Source organism: Callithrix jacchus, chromosome 1 (assembly GCF_049354715.1).
Source record: "Callithrix jacchus isolate 240 chromosome 1, calJac240_pri, whole genome shotgun sequence".
In the NCBI taxonomy this organism is placed as follows: Eukaryota; Metazoa; Chordata; class Mammalia; order Primates; family Cebidae; genus Callithrix; species Callithrix jacchus.
In genome coordinates this window covers 65140079-65159801 of record NC_133502.1, presented here as the reverse complement: position 1 = coordinate 65159801, position 19723 = coordinate 65140079, and the positions used below count along the sequence as shown (strand labels likewise).

Here is a 19723-nt window from a genome sequence, read left to right as displayed (position 1 = left end):
CTCTGCTTCTCTATCCGCTTCCAGGAACTGAACTTAATTAAATTTAACTCACATTTGTTAATGGTGCTTGCACACTGTTTTTTACGTCATTCCATTGTTGATAAGTTGTCCAAGAACTGAATATGTTCTTTGGGTCTCCACTCAGATATCACCTCCTTACAAAGGCCTTCCTTAACCAATCAGTGTAAGCCAGCCCTTTCCTTCCTACTTACTCTCTTCACATAGCTTAGTTTGTCTTTTGGTTTTGGGGTTTCCTTGCATTCTTTGCTCTTCTTTTTTTTTCAACTTTAATTTTAGAATGATGGTGTACATGTACAGGTTTATTACAAGTGATATTGTGTGATGCTGAGGTTTGGAGTACGCATGAATGCATCACCCAAGTAGTGAGTATAATAGGTATTGTTTTTCAACCCTTCCCTAAATCCCTCCTTCCCCTTTCTAGTTGTTCCCAGTGTCTGTTGTTCCTGTCTGTGTGTCCATATGTACCCAATATTTAGCTTCCACTTACAAGTAAGAACGTGTAATTTTTTTTTTGCTTACACATTAATTCACTTAGGATAATAATTTTCAGATGAACCCATGTTGCTGCAAAGGGCATGATTTCACTCTTCCTTATGACTGTGTAGTATTCCATGGTGTATATGTACCACATTTTAAAAATTCACTTCACTATTGATGAGCACCTGGGTTGATTCCATGTCATTGCTGTTGTGAATAGGGCTGCAGTGAACATACGGATGTATGTGTCTTTTTGGTAGAATGGTTTATTTTCCTTTGGGTAGATACCCATAGTGAGATTGCTGGGTCAAATGATAGTTCAGCTCTCTGTTCTTTGAGAAATCTCCAAACTGCTCTCCGCAGTGGCTGAACTAATTTACATTCCAACCAACAGTGTGTTAGTGTTCCCTTTTCTCTGCAGCCTCACCAGCATCTGTTATTTTTTAACCTTTTAACAAAAGCAATTCTGGTACGAAATATCTCATTATGGTTTTAATTTGCATTTCTCTGATGATTAGTGATGATGACCATTTTTTCTTATGTTTCTTGGCTACTTGTACTTCTTTTTTTTTTTTTTTTTTTTTAGCTGTTAGATAGATGCAATTTATTTTATTTTTTATTTTTTTTATTTTTATTTTTTTTAATTTTTTATTGCATTTTAGGTTTTGGGGTACATGAGCAGAACATGCAAGACAGTTGCGTAGGTACACACATGGCAGTGTGTTTTGCTTCCTTTCTCCCCTTCACCCACGTTTGGCATTTCTCCCCAGGCTATTCCTCCCCACCTCCCCCTCCCACTGGCCCTCCCCTTTTCCCCCCAATAGACCTCAGTGTTTAGTACTCCCCTCCCTGTGTCCATGTGTTCTAATTTTTCATCACCCGCCTATGAGTGAAAATATGCGGTGTTTCATTTTCTGTTCTTGTGTCAGTTTGCTGAGGATGATGTTCTCCAGATTCATCCATGTCCCTACAAATGACACAAACTCATCATTTCTTACTTGTACTTCTTCTTTTGAGAAGTGTCTGTTTATGTCCTTTGCCCACATTTTAATGCGATTATTTGTTTTTTGCTCATTGATTTATTTAAGTTCTTTATAGATTCTGGATAATAGGCCTTTGCCAGGTGCCTAGTTAGTGAGTATATTCTCCCATTCTGTAGGATGTCTGTTCACTACCTTGATAGTTTCTCTTATTATGCAGAAGCTCTTTAGCTTAATTTGGACCCATTTCTCAATTTCTGGTTTTGTTGCAATTGCCTTTGAGGACTTATTCATAAATTCTTTGCCAAGGCTAATATCAAGAAGGATATTTCCTAGGTGTCCTTCTAGGATTTTCAGAGTTTAAGGTCTTATATTTAAGTCTTTAATCCATCTTGAGTTAATTTTTGTATATGGTGATAAGTAGAGGTCCTGTTTTATTCTTCGGCCTATGGATAGACATGGTTTAGTTTTTGAACTACTCGTATTTGAAATCGTCTAGTTGATTTATCTGTTTACTTGCTTATTGTTTACACTTTGACTTACCCTTTGTATTCACCACTGTATCCCAGCTCAACGATGCCCAGACAAGCATAGGTCAATAGATACTTGCTGAGTTAATGTGTCACACACCTCAGGCCCTTGTCATAAGAGTTTACATTTTTTAAAAAGTGGAGCAAAAAAAAAATTTTTTTTGAGACAGAGTCTCAAAAAAAGAGTCTCACTCTGTCACCAGGCTGGAGTGCAGTGGCACCATCTCGGCTCACTGCAACCTCTGCCTCCCAGGTTCAAGCGATTCTCCTGCCTTAGCCTCCTGAGTAGTTGGGACTACAGATGTCCGCCACCACATCCAGCTAATTTTTGTATTTTTAGTAGAGAGGGGTTTTCACCATGTTGGTCAGGATGGTCTCAATCTCTTGACCTTGTGATCTGCCCGCTGGGCCTCCCAAAGTGCTGGAATTATAGGTGTGAGCCACAGCACCTGGCCAAGACTTTTTTTTTTAACATGGAATGCTTGGTCACAATAATGATGGCATTACAATCATTCTGACATTCAAGTCCAGGTCATCAGAGAAGGATTATGTTCTCCATTTTACAAATGGGGAAGCTGAAAAATTAACTTGCCCAAAGTGACACAGTTGAATTGCAGCCAAATTGGACATAGAATCCAGGACTTCTGCTGCCTATTCCTGTGTTCCACTTACTACTTCAGGTTGCCAGGCTGCCACTAGCATCTGGTGAAAATGTTTAATTTTTTTTTAATATGAGATTCATAGCTGACTGGCTACTTGTGCTGTGAGTTGCAAGACACTGGTAGTTGTAATAGATTTGTGCTCAAAAGAGAAGAGCAGGTGTTCTTTACATGTTCTCATCCAACTTCACAAGAACCCTTGATGTAGGCATTATTGAGCAGTTCCTTTTAGGTGAGGCTCAAATGATTAATTTCCTGAAGTTCACAATCAGTGTTAAATATAGGATTCACACCCAGATTTACCGCAAATGACTCTCATACACAAGATTAAAGGTCTACATTTGAAAGCTGGCTGGCTGGGTTTGAAATTAATTATATGGTTATCATACATAATAAAATAATAAAATTATATAATTACATATAAATTATATATTATATAAATGTATATAATGATATATTATTACAACAAAATTATTCAATGAAGGCTAGGCTGACATGTCATCTCCATCTAATTAAGAATTAAATATTCCATCACTGGTGTTGGCTTCAGAAAACACACAAAATGGCCCCAAGATGTGAAATCCTTGGCTTATTGGGGAATTACCTTTTTTCATTTTTTTAATTTTAATTTTAATTTTTAAGATGGAGAGTCACTCTGTTGCCCAGGCTGGAGTGCAGTGGCACCATCTCAGCTCATTGCAAACTCCACCTCTTGGGTTCAAGCAATTCTCTGCCTCTGCCTCCCAAGTAGCTGGGATTACAGGTGCCCACCACCATGCCCGGCTAATTTTTGTATTTTTAGCAGAGACAGGAGTTCACCATCTTGGCCAGACTGGTCTTGAACTCCTGACCTCGTGATCTTCCCACCTCGGCCTCCCAAAGTGCTGGCTTACCTGTGTAAGCCACTGTGCCCAGCCTCTGAAATTACCATTATTAACCAAAAGCTAGAGATATGCTAGCTCATATTATCTATAGGAAATCTTTCCTAGAGAAGAGGCCAACCCTGGAAAAGCAGCCTCTGATCAGGGATCACATTTTTTTTTTTTTTTTTAGTCAAACAAATCCTCTTGGGCTCCAGTGACCTCCTCCCAAAACTTGCCTGTGAGATCAGGGATCATAGCAAAAGGACAGAAGCAGACTCACCTTGAACTCATGTCCGTGCCACATGTCTCCATAGTGGTCCAGTATCTCACCTACTCTCTCAGGCAACAAATGCAATTGATGATAAAGGGGAAGACAGTAGAAATGTATATTTCTACAAGGAGAACCCTGACCTTGGTTCTCCTCATTCCAGCAAGTTCTGTTTGCTGAGAGAGAGCAGTAGAGATGATGTGAAAAAAGTAGGATGAGGTTAGATTGGAAAGGACCTTGTATGTTACAGTAGGAGTATGACATTTATCCTGTTTTTCTTCAATATTCCTAAATTTAAACTGTACTTCAGATTGTTAAAATATTACAATTCTCTGCTTTGAGCCTTTCAATAATATATGTATGTTACACCCATTTGTGTTTCTATTAAGTTTATCAATGTAAAGCAAATCTTATTTAATATTATTTTTATCAGCAAGCTAAAATGTTACCTCACAGTGCAATTATTTTTATAGCAAATTGCAGAATTGAGATTAGGTACATAAACTGGAAATTAAAGATAATTAGTATGATTAATATTAATGATCTCTACTCGCTCATTTTTCTATCCTTGCAGTTTAAAAAAAAGTGACTGCAAATATGTTAGGGCAATTGAGTCAGAGTATAATTTCTCTTATGCATCCGTAGACACTTTTGGCCTAAAGTTTTAGGAACTATGTACTTTTCATAGTAAAAGTTATACAGTTGTGACTTAGTTTACCATTGCTCACCAGTGTCTGGTTTTCCCTTGTTTCTCAGCATACCACCAGGATATATGTAATAGCCCCCCCTTATCTGAGGGGGATATGTTCCAAGACCACTAGTGGATGTCTGAAATCCTTAGGGTACTAAAGTCTATATATTTTATGTTTTTTCCTACACATACACACCTATGATAAAGTTAAACTTATAAATCAGGCACAGTTAAGAGATTAGTAATAACTACTAATAAAATGGAACAATTATAACAATATGCCAGCATCACTAGTCTTATGCTTTGGGGCCATTACTAAGTAAAACAAGGGTTACTTGAAAACAAGCACTGTGATCCCACAACAGTCAATCTGCTAAGAAGACCTCCAAGTGACTCACAGGTAAGGAGCATCTATAGCGCAAATCTGCTAAGCAAAGGGAGGACACACATCCTAGGGTGGGCCTGGGCAGGGCAGTGTTAGATTTCATCATGCTACTCAGAATGGCATGCAATTTACAATTTATTAATTGTCCATTTCTGCAATTTTCCATTTAATATTTTTGAATTGCAGTTGACCACAGTTAACAGAAAACTCAGAAAGTGAAACCAGGTATAAGTGGGAACTACTGTATTTCAATTAGAAGTGGTCATGTGACTCCACTCCCACTCAGTCAGGTGACTGAGCTCTGGCCAATGGAATGTGAAAGGAAGTGAGGTGGGCTACTTCCAGGCCTGCTTGTGAAAACCTCTTATGTCCAACCCTTGCTCTTCCATCACCCTCTGATTGAATGGTGAGGTTTATGAAGACCCCAATAAGAGCAGAAGCGTCAGATGGAAGGAAAACGCATCCCTGAGAGACCACATGGAGTGGACCCCAACACCCCTTCTGATCTGCGTTGAACCGTTTTGTGGGCAAGAAGTAAAATGTTTTGTGTTAAGCCTCTGCAAATGTGAGGTTGTTTGTTAATGTGGTTAACACATTCTAACTAATACATTGAATAAAATGTGCTATAGACAAGCAGAAGGAAAATTCTGCAATTGAAAATAGAGGTGTATCACAGGTTTTGAAACAGAGTTGATGCATGGTCAGGATTGAGAGGATGTAAGATCTGAACATGGAGCACATAGGATGGAGTTAGTTGTTCTGGGGCAAATAGGGTAGGAAAGTGAGTGCAGAGAGTAGGTCTAGAACCTGGATTTAACCCAAGGGAAGCAGTTGGCATGAAAAAGCATGCTGGGATTCATCCTCCAGGAAACTGGGGTAAGAATCCCAGCCTGGAGTCCAAGGCAGGAAGCTCAGTCACTGAGGGAGTAGGACATAAGGGAGGAAACTCAGCCAAAGTCAATCTTGAGAGAAATCTAATCTTTTTCTGGAACGTGCTAATATAATAAGGGTTCCAGACACCGGAGCCTTCAATTGCATTTTAAAGCTTCAATCACTAAGTAACACGTACAAGAAGTGCTTTTTCTTTACAAGTCTTTACATTTAAAAAAAGAATCAGAAACATTTTTTAAGCAGGACTAGAAAATGGAAAAAGAGTAGATGTTTGTTTTTTCATTGTAATGTTTAGAAGCATTTTTGTGTTTTGTTAGGTCTTGAACTCAATGACAATTGTTTATTCTCATGGCAGGAAAGTATATGAAAAGATTAAGGGTGTTTTCCTGCTTACATCTTTAGGCATATAACTAAGGAAAATAGACAGAGATGTAGATTCATTTACATTTGCAAACTGCTGAGTACATTGAATATCCCTTTGGTGTCACACATTTTATCTTGCCTAAAAATTATTTGTTCATTCACTCAACAAGTATTGGGCTCAGATTCTGTGCTCCCAAATCTGCCAGAATCTAATGGGGGCCACAAAGGAACATATTATTGTCCCCTATTATTAGGAAAATTATTCATTTAGCAAATGTTGATTTAGCCCCTCTTCTGGGTCACATTGTTTTGGCTCAGGGAAACATGGTAACTAAGGAGTTTACAGTCTAACAGATGGGCAGATGAAGAATTCAGCAATCATACAGAAGAGCAGATTTTAGAGTGCCATTATAATAGGTGGCACCACCAAATAGACCTAGTTCACATGTCATTCTGAAGATGGTAAGTCATTTTGGACACCTTGATGGTAGTTGTCTATTGATTACACCTGGTTCTGCAACCACTCATTAATATTCATAATTTGATAACTAAGGAAGTCATTGAAAGTGACCTAACCCTCATGAAATGAAATGAAATGTGTATTTACAACTTATTCAAAATAAACAGCATATATATGTGTACAGCACAGTGTGGGTGCCACACTCACAAACCTGACTACAAACTCGGTTGTGTAAAAAATTAAACTTTTAATATTTTTGGTTATTCACTTTAATTTATAAGTTAAGTTCTCTTTATCCAGTGGGACATACACTGACACCTAGGCAATTTGTGATGCCATCGAAGTTCGAAGTGTCATGGGACAGGGCTAGAAGTCCAATGCGTTTAGTCCTTTCTCATCTGATGATGCCAGCTCCCATTGTTCCATCTGTCTGGGTCTCCAGCCACAACCCTCTTTTTTGAAATGGAGTCTTGCTCTGTCGCCCACACTGGAGTGCAGCAGCACAATCTCAGCTCACTGCAACCTCTGCCTCCCGGGTTCAAGCAATTCTCCTGCTTCAGCCTCCCAAGTAGCTGGGAGTAGAGGTGCCTGCCACCACGCCTGGCTAACTTTTATATTTTTGGTAGAGACGGGTTTTCACCATATTGTCCAGGCTGGTCTCGAACTCGTGACCTTGTAATCGGCCCACCTTAGTCTCCTAAAATGCTGAGATAACGTATGATCTTACCGTGCCTGGCCTCCAGCCACAATCCTTAAATCATGTGTGCAGGGCTTTGTCCAGCCTGGGGACTCTTTGTGTTATATTTGGGCTATTCTTGCGCTCATGCAAGCTATTTGGCTGCTCTCAACATGGAGCGAGGCAAGATAAACTCTCTGAGGCTGTCCAGGTCTCATGTCAACCTCCAGGCCACTCAAGAAATGATAAGTTGGACAATTCTGCTGGTCATGCCCTATGTCAGAGTGCCGTACCTCAAGGAGACTGTCAAAGCACCAGTGCGCACAGCCATAGCTCCTGGAGCCTCCTGTATTCTGGAACCCTGGTTTCTCCTAGCTCTTGGGACCCACGCACCTGTGTGGGTGTCCTTCCCTCCTCACTCCACCTGCAGAAAAGGCATGCCACTGTCCAGAGCTCCTTGCTTCTCCTCCCACTCTCCTCTTTCACCCAAGCTGGAGAAGCTTTATCTTTCTCCTGGAAGTGGGGATCTTTGCTCCGAATTTTCTCCACTTTTCCCTAGGTTATGGTTTTGAAATCTCAGAAGCCAGAACAGGGTCCCTTTTCTCTGCTTTTGATTAGTACATCCTTTCCCTGAGTCAGTTAGCCACAAACAATGAGCTTTGCCTTGGTTGGTGTAGGGCAGTGGACTGGTGAAGAAGTGACAGTTTTCTCCTACTACACACATGCACACATACATGCGTATCACGACCTTCAAATAACACAGAGATCATCACAATCGGATTCACTGAAAGACCTTCTTCATTAATGCATTGATAAAATAGCAGAAATGGCCATGTAAAACCCTCTTGCCTTGTTCCTGATAGATTCCTGTGTTATACTGCGTTTCACAGTTTGTGTTGTTTGCTGATCCTGTTCTCTGTTCCGCTTTGGTCCATGTCTCACCTTCACTCCAGCAGGTTGGTCAGATTAGCAGCTAACTGCCTTGTAGCCAAGTGATTTTTATACAGACAATAGTGTCTCTCTGCAATTATAGAAAGTTTTGACATGGTAGTTTAGATTCTAAACTCTAGATTCTTTAATAACAGCATTTCTGAAGCAGCAGCAATTTCCATTCCTACTTGCTACTGTGGAAGGTCTCGGGCAAATGCAGAAACTTAGTGGGTCTGCCTTAAAATGGACTCTACAAGATGGCTACTACAAATTGTCTTTTCCTCTCTTCACTATTATGGAGGGGAGTGTTACATTACGACCCTTGTGTTTGTGGGCAGCAATTACAACTTTCTATTTAGATACTTCTCTTTCCTCTGCTTATGTTAGAGTCTTTTACTCTGTAATTACTAACTATATGCATTATCTTCATTCTCTCATTAGCAACAGTAGAAGTTTTAGATTATTTGTCTCCTGCATTGCTGAAGATTTGCTTTGTAAATATTGGATGTCTACATATATGTGTGTACACATGATCAAACTGTACCACTCTGGGGAGTTCTGGGTACAGTTTGAGAATGGAATGATTAATTTTGCCTGTGAAAAAAGACTGGCAAGGGGCAATGAAGGCTTCATGCAGAAGATGACATTTGAACTAAGTTCACAGAATAAATAGAATTTCAGCATTTGGGTTCGATGCCTATGCTGGGGGTGGCAGATTAAGAAAGCACAAAGAAAGGAGTGTGACAAATAGAAAGTAGCATGAGAAAGGGCACAGGAGAATAAAAGCTTGTGGTATGAAAAGGACAGAGGTGGCATCTGGAAGTTACAGCACGTGGCACTCATATCAGAAGAGTCCCACCTATGGCTAATGCTCAAGCCTGGTTGACTGAGTGTAAAAAATAGATTTAAAATATTCAAAAATACCGACAAAATGTAAAACAGAATACCAAATTCAAAAAGTGGCAAGGCACCCCTTCCCTTCAGTTTCAAAAAATACATTTTGTATATCTGATGTTTGAACAAGAACTACACCCTGAGGAATGAAGAGGCCTCCTCATTAAGGATAATTTTAAGTTACTAATTGCTACCTACAGCCCCTGGCATTAAACAAACAAAGAGAGCTGCCTTCACTCTCCTAGGCTGCTCTTTGAGGAAGAACATAAGCATCTGAAAATAGAACCGCAGGGGCTTTTCTGCACATTAAAACTTCTGCCCATCCTCCCCTCCAGCCAAATCATGTTAATCATGATGAAGACCAAAATAATAGTGCTGAATGAATGTCTGGGAGCTTAAGTATTTTATTTGGACAAATACTCCGCTTAGTGCTTTATACCCTAAATCCTCAAATTATAAAGAGGAAGCTTGTGGCCTTAGGGAGGAGAAGAGAGGGGCAAGGTGAAGAAAGCGGAGGGCTTCAGGGGCCTCTTGGATGTTTGTCTCCTTGTGTTTTCCTGGTGTTCAGTGGTTAGTTTTGCAGCATGCAGTACCAGGCTCTTCCCTCACACTTCACGCTTCCCCATGTGTAGAGTATCTAGGGATTAATAAGGAAGGCCCACTCTGAGACTGACCACTAGCAAGCCAGCAATGGGTTCAACTCTCAATTTGGAATGAATGTTGAAGAGGCTTTTAAAATTGCATAGAAATTGGGATTGCAACCCTACAAAAGATGTTGCCTACAAGAACGTCCCTTTACTCTTGGGAAGCAACTTGAACTCTCCTCTCCTTGCTTTTAAAAACTCATATAGCTAATGAAGAGACCAACATGCTTATTTTGGATCCCAGCACCTCTCAGCAGAGAGGAATTTGGGAAGGTAGTCGGTTTGAAAGGCAAAGTGAGCTCTCAGTAGCTGACGCTGCATGACTATACTGTCACCTCTCCATCCGCCTGCTCACAGTGCAGCAACCTTTCATGAGGTCGCTTCAGATGTTTTCCGCTGCTCCAGGTGACCGTTCTTTAGCACCACGGAGCTGCTGTTCATACTTCGAAGTGTCATTAGCCCCACATTTTCATTTTTGAGTATCCCTTTTCTGAGCATAGGCTCGTCTACTGTGGCAACTTAATGCATACGGTTAGGACAAGAGATTGGTGACTCAACACTGACCTCCGCTGGTTGGCATGGAAATACCTGATCCCTTTCTCTCAATGCCTTGGCCATTTTCAGCGGATGCCCCGGGAGCCCTCAGCACCTTGTGTGAAGTCACTAGCACTGCACTGTTGGTTGAGATTTTACATGATTTTAAATTACATTCCAAGGACATATATGTAGATTCTGGAAAACTCTGATCCAACACTGAGACTTCAGTGTGCCCTTGTACCGCCACAAACCACAACATCATTTTGCTTACTCCAGGTTAGGGAGTTCAAAGTTGAATTCATGAGAATCTGAGAAATCTAGGTCAATCTGTTTCCATGGTGGTATTATTAACGACTATTAATAATTGATTTATTATTACCTTTTAAATACCCCAAACTCCAGTTGGCCATTGTAACCCCATTTTCTATTGGTATAATAATCTTGCCTGCAGAGAATCTGCCGGATGCTGTGTTGCCAATGGCTTAGTTGTCTGGAGGTGAGCAAGGAAGATCTGCTTGGATTAGTGCCACCAAAGGTGGGCTTATTCTCCTCATGGAGGTAGTCAGGACTTGGAAACAGCCAGGATTTCAGGAGAGACGCAAGGCAAAATGAACAAGAGAGCCTCTATAACCTTAAAAAAAAAAAAAAACAGAAGAAGAAGAAGAAAGAAAGAAAAGCACAAGCCAATTACTTTTCCGGGAGCTGGCCTGATGCAGTTCAATCCGGAGTGGCCAACCTGTGAGGAACTGGGCACTTGCTGATTTCAACAGAAACCCAGCTGAGGCTTCTCCACCCAGGAAGGTATGATCAAGTTAAGAGAGTAATTGGTGAAAGAGATTATGATTTGGAAATAGCTGCCATTTTGTTCCACTAAACAGAGTAGGTCAGAAAGAAAGAACTAAGCGAAACCATTTAATTAGTGCTCCTGATGCTCAAAAAAGCTGGAGTCAAAAATGAAACTCTCAGATAGCAAACCTGTGTTCTTCATTTTGGTGTCTTCATTTAGAATGGGACAGCGCCCATGTCAACAGCTATGTTGAGAAATATTAAGCAGAAATGAAAAAATGCAATATATATAAAAAATTGAATAAAATTGTCTCCATGGTTGTCTTGTTGTTTCAATCCCCTCAAAAACATATTTAAATATTTTATTTGATTTTGAATAGGTAATACATATTCAGGGTACTAAACTTGTATGGCACAAAAGGATAGACAATAAAGAGTAACGCTCCATCTTATCTCTGTCACAGGCAACCAGTTCTCCTCACAGGAGCGGCCTCCGTTACTCATTATATGTGGATATTTCCAGACATGTTTCATATATCTGTACATGTGTGTATCATGTATGTACATATAATTTTTTACACAGTTGGGACTACACTATTTATACTCATCTGTGCTTTGCCTTTTTATCCACATAACAATACAACAGTTAAATAGGCTTCTGCATCATTACACAACTTATTTTCGTGTTATTTTTTATCACACAACGTTCCATTGTATAGTTTCATAATTTATTTAACCTGTACCCTACTAATAACATTTAGGCAGTTTCAAATTTTTGCATGTATAACCAATATCTCAACAGGTCATTGATACATAAATCATTTCACACATTTGCAAATACATCTGTAGGAAAAATTCCTCAAATTGGAATTGCTAAGCCAAAGGTATGTGCACTTGTCACTTTGATAGATATTGACAAATTTGCCTCAACTAAGATTGTACCAATTTATACTTTAACCATCAGTGTGTGAAATGACTCACTCTCCCCTTCCTCATGGACTCAGCATGTTATAAAATGTGTTGATCATTGTCAATCTGATATGAAATAGTATTTTCTGATAATTTAACTTGAAATTCTCTCATCTTTAGTGAATTAATAATGCTTTATCCCTTTTTATTAAACTGTTAGACATTTTCTTATTGACATAATTTTTTCTATATTAAATATTCTATATTAATTTTTTATATTAAAATTAACCCATTAAAGTGTGTCAAATATGGTAGCCATCAGCACCATATGGCTCTTGAACACTTGAAATGTGGCTAGTTCAAATTGTGATGCACAGTAATTATAAAATACCAGATTTCTTTGAAAAAGGAATGGAAATGTATCTTTTATAATATTTTATATTGATTACTTATTGAAATAAATTATTTTGGATATGCCAAATTAAATAAAATGTACTACTAAAATTAATTTTAATTTAAAAAAGTGATATATTTATTTAAAAACAACCACCTTTTTTTAACTTTTTACACTAACTACTAGAAAATTTAGAATTACAAGTGTGGCTTACATTATATTTCCATGGACAGTGCTATCCTATTATGTGAGCTGCAGATTTTTTGCCCAGTTTATTTTTATATTATCAAATTCATCAGTTTTTTGTTATGGCTTCTGAGATTTGTAATGGACCTAGAGAGGTCTTACCTACTACGGTACTTTTAAAACTTTTCCACAGCGGGTCCTAGTATTTTTATATTTTTATTAACATAGAAATCTTTGACTCATCAGGAACTATTTTGATGTAAAGTGTGAGGTTAGAATCCAATATTAACTTTTTAGAGGGTTAGAATAAACAGTATTGATTAATTTCACCCTTTTCCACTAATTGAAGTGTCATCACATCCTAAATATTCTAACATCAGGTAGGGCTAGTACCATATGTTTTCTATTTTTTTCCTTGAATTTTCCTGGTTATTCTTGCTTGTTTTTTCCTTTATACGAACTTTAGAATCATATATAGACTCCCAAATTTTATTGATATTCTTATAGGAATTGTGTTAAATGTTTACATTTGTTTACAGAGAATTGAAAACTGCCTAATACTGAGTTTCCCTCACCAAGAATATAATATACTTTTATATCTGTTCAAGTGTTCTTTAGTGTCCACAAGAATTACTGTAAAGATTTTATTTTATTTTATTTTATTTTATTTTTAGATGGAGTCTCATTGTCGCCCAGACTGGAGTGTGGAGTGCAGTGGCATGATCTTGGCTTACTGCAACTCTGCCTCCTGGGTTCAAGTGATTCTCCTGCCTCAGCCTCCTGAGTAGCTGCGACTATAGGCATGCACCACCATGCCCAGCTATTTTATTTTTTATTTTTATTAAAGACAAGATTTCACCATGTTGGCCAGGCTGGTCTCAAACTCCTGACCTCAGGTGATCTGCCAGCCTTGGCCTCTCAAAGTACTGGTATTGCAGGTATGAGCCACCATGCCCAACCAATTAAAGATTTCTTTGTATAGATTTTCACATATGACAAATTTATTTCTAAATATTTTCTGGTGATATTGCTATCACAATGAAGTCTTTTCTTCTATTATGCCTTCTTTTATTTTAATACAGGAAGGATGATGATTGTATATATTAATTTTATAACCAAAGGCCTAACTGAATTCCCCTATTGTTTCTAATTTTTTTTTCAGTTTGCTCACTTTTTATATAATCAAATTTTAACTTTTATAATCTACAAGCAATTATGATTTGTCTTTTTCTTTTCCAATTTGTATACATTTTATTCCTCTCTTGTAAAATTGCATTGCTTAACACCTGTAGATAAACGTCTATGAATAGTTCTGGTAGTAGACATTCTTGTCTTGCTCCTGACATTAATATAAATATTTCTGAGTCTCCTTATAGATTATAGCACTAGATTTTAGATTGAGATTAATATATTGTACTAGGTTAAGGAAGTATCTATTGTCATTTATCAATAGTTTTGTTTTGTTGTTTATTTGCTTGTTTAGTAAGAATGTATGCTGGAATTTATCAAATGTCTCTCAGCATGTAGAAACATGACTTTTAATCTATTAGTGTGGTAGAAATATATTAATAGTTTCCTAATATTGAACCATCCTTGCATTCTAGAATAAGCATACTTGCTCGTGGTGTGTTAGTTATTTTAATGTGTAAATAGATTTTGTTTAATAATGCTTTAATATTCATTTTTGTGTAATAATCCTGACAGTGATTGCTTTATTATTTTGGTTTTCTTCTTCAAGAACACCAATTATGTATCTTTGATTTATTTTTTATATATTCCACACCTATCATATAACCCTTTTAAACATCTTGTCTATTTATTCTTTTTACTAATTTTTTTCTAATTCTGTCTTCCACATCTCTAGCCATGCTTTCAGCAATGCCTGATCTTCTTTGTACAGTTTCCAATTAAATCTTCATTTCTCTTATATTTTTATTTGTTTTTCCCTTATTGTCCCAGCCATGTATTACCAGCACATGTTTAATTTACTTATGTTGTTTTGTGATTGTTTCCTATGAAAATGCATAGAAGTGACTTTACTCATTTTTTAAAATTCAAACAATACCTTTGGTCACAATTTTTATCTGCCTCATAAGACATTTTTCTAGGGTCTAGTTCTTGATTGCCACTTTATTTTCTTTACTCCCTTTTCCCCCTTTTTTTTAATTTCTTTGTGTGGATCTTACACTGATTCCTTTTTGACTACTTACAATGGAGTAAGTTTTTCTAGAATCAGCTATTTTTATTTTTATTTTTTAAAAATATGGAACGCTTCACAAATTTGCGCCTCATCCTTGCGCAGGGGCCATGCTAATCTTCTCTGTATCGTTCCAATTTTAGTATATGTGCTGCCAAAGCGAGCACCGAATCAGCTATTTTTAAAAGGCTCTGTGAGAGAGGTACGTGTCATGTTCCAGAGAGTGGGAATTTTTTTTTTTTTTTTTTGAAAAGGAGTTGGGGCCGGGCGCGGTGGCTCAAGCCTGTAATCCCAGCACTTTGGAAGGCCAAGGCGGGTGGATCACGAGGTCAAGAGATCGAGACCATCCTGGTCAACGTGGTGAAACCCCGTCTCTACTAAAAATACAAAAAATTAGCTGGGCGTGGTGGCGTGTGCCTGTAATCCCAGCTACTTGCGAGGCTGAGGCAGGAGAATTGCCTGAACCTGGGAAGCGGAGGTTGCGATGAGCTGAGATCGCGCCATTGCACTCCAGCCTGGATAACAAGAGCGAAACTCCGTCTCAAAAAAAAAGAAAAAGAAAAAGAAAAGGAGTTGGATTTAGAAGTTAATTATTTTCACCTTTATTTTTCTCCATCCACTTGATATCAGAAGCTTTGAGTCATTCACAAAGCAAAGTTTCCACTGACACACCAACAGACTGCTTCAAGCAAGTATGGCTTTTTCCTACCACTTCTCATTCAGTTTTACTGCCTTTCCTTTTTCTAGAAACCTCACCAATTTGAGGCCCAGGCAAGCACTCACTCAAGCTGATATACCCTTATTGCTAGAGAACAAGTATCAGCAAACTATAGCCCATTGGCCAGCTGTCTGTTTTTATAAATAAAGTTTTATTGGAATATAGATATGCCTATTTGCTTATACATTATTGCTTTAGCACTACAATGGCAGAATTGAATAGCTATGGCAGAGACCATATGGCCCAGAAATTCTAAAATATTTACTATTTGGTTGTATAAGAAAAAGTTTTCTGCCCTCTATTGTAAAAAATTGAATTTACAGTTCAGTATATATCACTTAGAATTGTGCTTTTATGACTTTCTTGAAGCTCCAAATCCACAGGCATCTTTACTCTGGCACTTCCTACATCTTATCTCACTAAGTCTTCTCTCTCTCATTTAAAAAAATCTGTTGTTGCCTAGTTTTACAAAGGATAGGCTCTGCATTACTGTTTTTCTTGATGCCTTGATGTTTTGATTGGTTTTTCTGAGATATGAATGAGAAAATACTCACTTTGCTCTGAATGTTAAAATTGGAAGTCCTCAGATAATATTCCAAGAAATTGTTTTCTTTTCATCTTTGGTTGGTGGTTTTTTGACCATTAGATAGAGAGCATACTAAATATCTTTATCCTAAATATATATAGATTTTTTTCTCCTTCATTTAATGATTGTATGACTTCTGCAATTCTTTTAGTGATTTAGTTCTCAATGAAGAACATAAATACAACTTTAAGAAAATATATATACTAGGAAAAATTCGCTTTATATTTTCTGTTGCCCTAAATTCTGACTCATATTACAGTAAACAGTTCAGAATAATATTTACTACTTGAAACTTCACAAGTAATTACAAATAAATTGCATGCTATAAATATTTAAAAATAGGATCAATCTCAGCTTTAACCTCACATTTTTCTGCTAAGTCTTATTTCATCACATGTTGGGTTTATTTTAAAATTTAACCAAAATTGTTTTATCTTTAGTATATTTGGTAAAGATGTATTGCATAAAGATATAATATTTATATATTATAGAAATAGAAAGATATAATAGAAACCTATTTATATATTATATAAAAACATATAAATATATATCTTTATCAAATATAATTATGTTTTTACCTAGAAATGTATACTTAAAAGTAAATTGTAATTCTAGTTGTATTTATACTGTTCCAAATTTCAGAAGTCTGTAATCCCAGCTACATGGGAGACTGAGGCAGGAGAATTGCTTGAGCCTGGGAGGTGGAGATTGCAATAAGCAGAGATCACACTATTGCACTCCAGCCTGGGTGACAGAGCTGGACTCAGTCTCAAAAAAAAAAAAAAAGTCTGTCCACTTTTCTATCTTTTGTTTTTCTACTTTTTAAGAGTAGTCTGCCTCTGCAAGGTGTAATAAAGTACTAAAATTAAGTGTGATAAATGGTGTGAAGATATATATATATATATAAATTAATTTTTAAAGAGAATTTAAATTGCTATCTTTAAAATTCTTTTATAAATTTTATAAAACATAAGTATTTCCTAATCATTAATAGGTTTCAATGAGCTTTAGGAAGGAAGATGAGCAGAATGGATGAATAAATAAATAGAAGTAGATGAGCAGAAATATCAGAGATACAAAATACTGTATTAGCTTCCTTAAGAAACTTTCTATTATTTTTTAGAATCCTGCTTTATTCTCTTTCTTGAATTCATGGATGGCATTTAAAATCTCTTAAAGATGGTCATTTCCCCTCCCACCAGGTTCCAGGTACCACTATCTATAAAGTGTTTTCCCAGACACAAGTTTCATTTTTGAGTGTTGAGGTTTTTTGTTAAAAAAAGGTAATGGATTACCCTATATGATGAGATCAAGCTTTTGACTGGGAAATTTTGAAGTCAAAAGTAAAGCATAGGAATTCCTTAATGGACGTTTTAAAAATTTTGAAAGGCTAATGTAAGTGGAAGAAAGAGGGAAAATATGTTTCAGTAGGGGAGCTTCTCACCTCTTTACTCATAAGACAGCCTGGGCATCATATGACTTCATCAGCCTGCAACTTACTGTTCTCCACTTTGAGGGGAGTGGCAAGTGCTATAATAGAGAGTTCTCCAGTCTGAGGAGGTCAGCGAAAGCTTCCCAAAGGAGATGATGCCTGGCCAAAGGGACTTTCTAAGAAAAGTGATTAGCATGTGCAAAGACAAAGAGGCATAAAGACTGACCAGAGGGGTCACAGCAATGACAAGTTTACTGCTAACCTCCAAGAGAAGACTTTCACTGAATGAGGGGAAGATCATACTACTAATGATTAAACTGTGAGTGTTCTAGCTTTGTTAGACTTACTAGGAACTTGGGAGATTAAGAAGACAGGATCAAACAGCAAATGGAGCTTTATCAGAAATGGAGAAAAGTTTTTCTCCACCGTCCTAAACTAAACCGTTTTTACCAGTCCCAGTTCTTATATGTCCACCAAGGCAAAAAATGTTAATCAGGAACAGAAATGTTTGATTGCTCATTGCTCATTCAAATTTGAAAGAAGCAGCCTCCATGCTTCTAAACTTTGCCAGTGGGGCCATAACATTATTAATCAATATCAAGTCCGGCATATCATTAAATATCACCATCCAGTGAATGTCTGAGGCAGCTGAAAGAAATTGAGGCATCCATGTAAGAATATTCATTTTCTATCATTACTTCTTTATGTACTATATCAAGATCTATTAGACTTATTTAACTATATATACGGATGTGAGGTTGGGGGTCCCTGCAAGTACAAAGTGTTTCTAGAAGAAATGCACTTGAACAGAATCAGTGTATAATCACTGTGAGAACAGCGTTCCTTGTCTGACCTATGCTTGTCTCTAGTACCTGGAGCAGTGTCTGACACAGACATGTGTTGAGTGAATGGATGAATAAATAGATAGAAGGAAGATCCTTCAACTATTAAGTTTCTTCTATCCCTCTCCTGCTAGATGAGAGTGCCAAGAAATAAGAAACGCCAAGAAGAACCAATTTGGGGTGAGTAGGCGTGCAAAGGATGACTGATTGATAAATTGGGTTTAGGAGTCAAGAGTTATGCTCTAGCAATTGGGTATAGCAGAAGGTATTCAAATAAGAAATTGCTGGTATTCTTGCAAACAGCTTTTCTATGAAATTATGAGTTTAGAATTCTTTTATTTTTGTTTTTTGTTTTTGAGGCAGAGTCTCGTTTGTTGCCAGGTGCCAGGCTGGAGTGCAGTGGTGCGATCTCGGCTCACTGCAACCTCTGCCTCCCGGGTTCAAGCAATTCTCCTCCCTCAGCCTCCCAAGTAGCTGGGACTACAGGCACCCACCACCACACCCAGTTAATTTTTGTATTTTTAGTAGAGACGGGGGTTTCTCCATGTTGGCTAGGATGGTCTCAATCTCTTGACTTTGTGATCCGCCCACCTTGGCCTCCCAAAGTGCTGGATTACAGGCGTGAGCCACCGTGCCCGGCCTCTTCCTTTATTTCAAAAGAAAAAAACTTAGAAAGGTCAATTGGAACCAAAAGGGAAATTTAAAAGTCACAAAGAGAAACAACTGTGTGTCCTGGTGTGCATTTAAAATAAGAAGGTAGTTAAGCAAAATCATTGTGTTGAGGACATTTTCTTAAATAGGATCAATTACCAGTGTCCCAGACAATTCCACATGTCTAGAAGCTTGTCTACCTATTTCACTGACCTAGGCCTAAAAATGGTAATAGCAACTTGGTGGAGTCAGTTAAAGCTTGACCTTTCCTAACCAACTGGCAGCCCCATAGGACCGTATTAATCACTGCAGTTTTTACCTTGTACCAGATACTTAGAAAGTAAAATCGAAGAAATTTATTTCCATGTGTTTCAGTTGAAAAAAAGAGAGATTTCACTCAATCTATTCCAGAAAATATAGCCACTTTGGGACTGAACATTTCTTTCCATCTTAGCCCAAAGGCAATCACATTAGGGACGTTGTATGCAACTGGGGTGATAAAAATTGAGCTGTGGTCTAACCTATTGCATAATTTTCATTCTAAAATTACTTGACGCTGGACATAATGACCCCATCAGTCAACCTATCATCTGGCTAGTTAAATGAAGTAAGAAAATAACCCCAGCTGGTCTCGAAGGAGTGGAAATTCAACTGCCTGAGGGGCTGAGACTTCCTGAGAGTTTGTTCTAGATCTCTGTCGGGTCAGGCAGCATGCAATCTTACCTTCAGTCTTCACAGAAAAGCCCATTCAGG

At 37.8% G+C, this 19723-nt stretch overlaps 1 non-coding gene across 1 annotated transcript; it reads right to left on the bottom strand.

The window, feature by feature from the left end:
- Nucleotides 1-14801: 14801 nt before the first annotated feature.
- Nucleotides 14802-14908, bottom strand: LOC118148000 (U6 spliceosomal RNA). The gene has a single exon (XR_004734738.3). It is a non-coding gene; the product is annotated as a U6 spliceosomal RNA (small nuclear RNA).
- Between the last annotated feature and the right edge of the window lie 4815 nt (nt 14909-19723).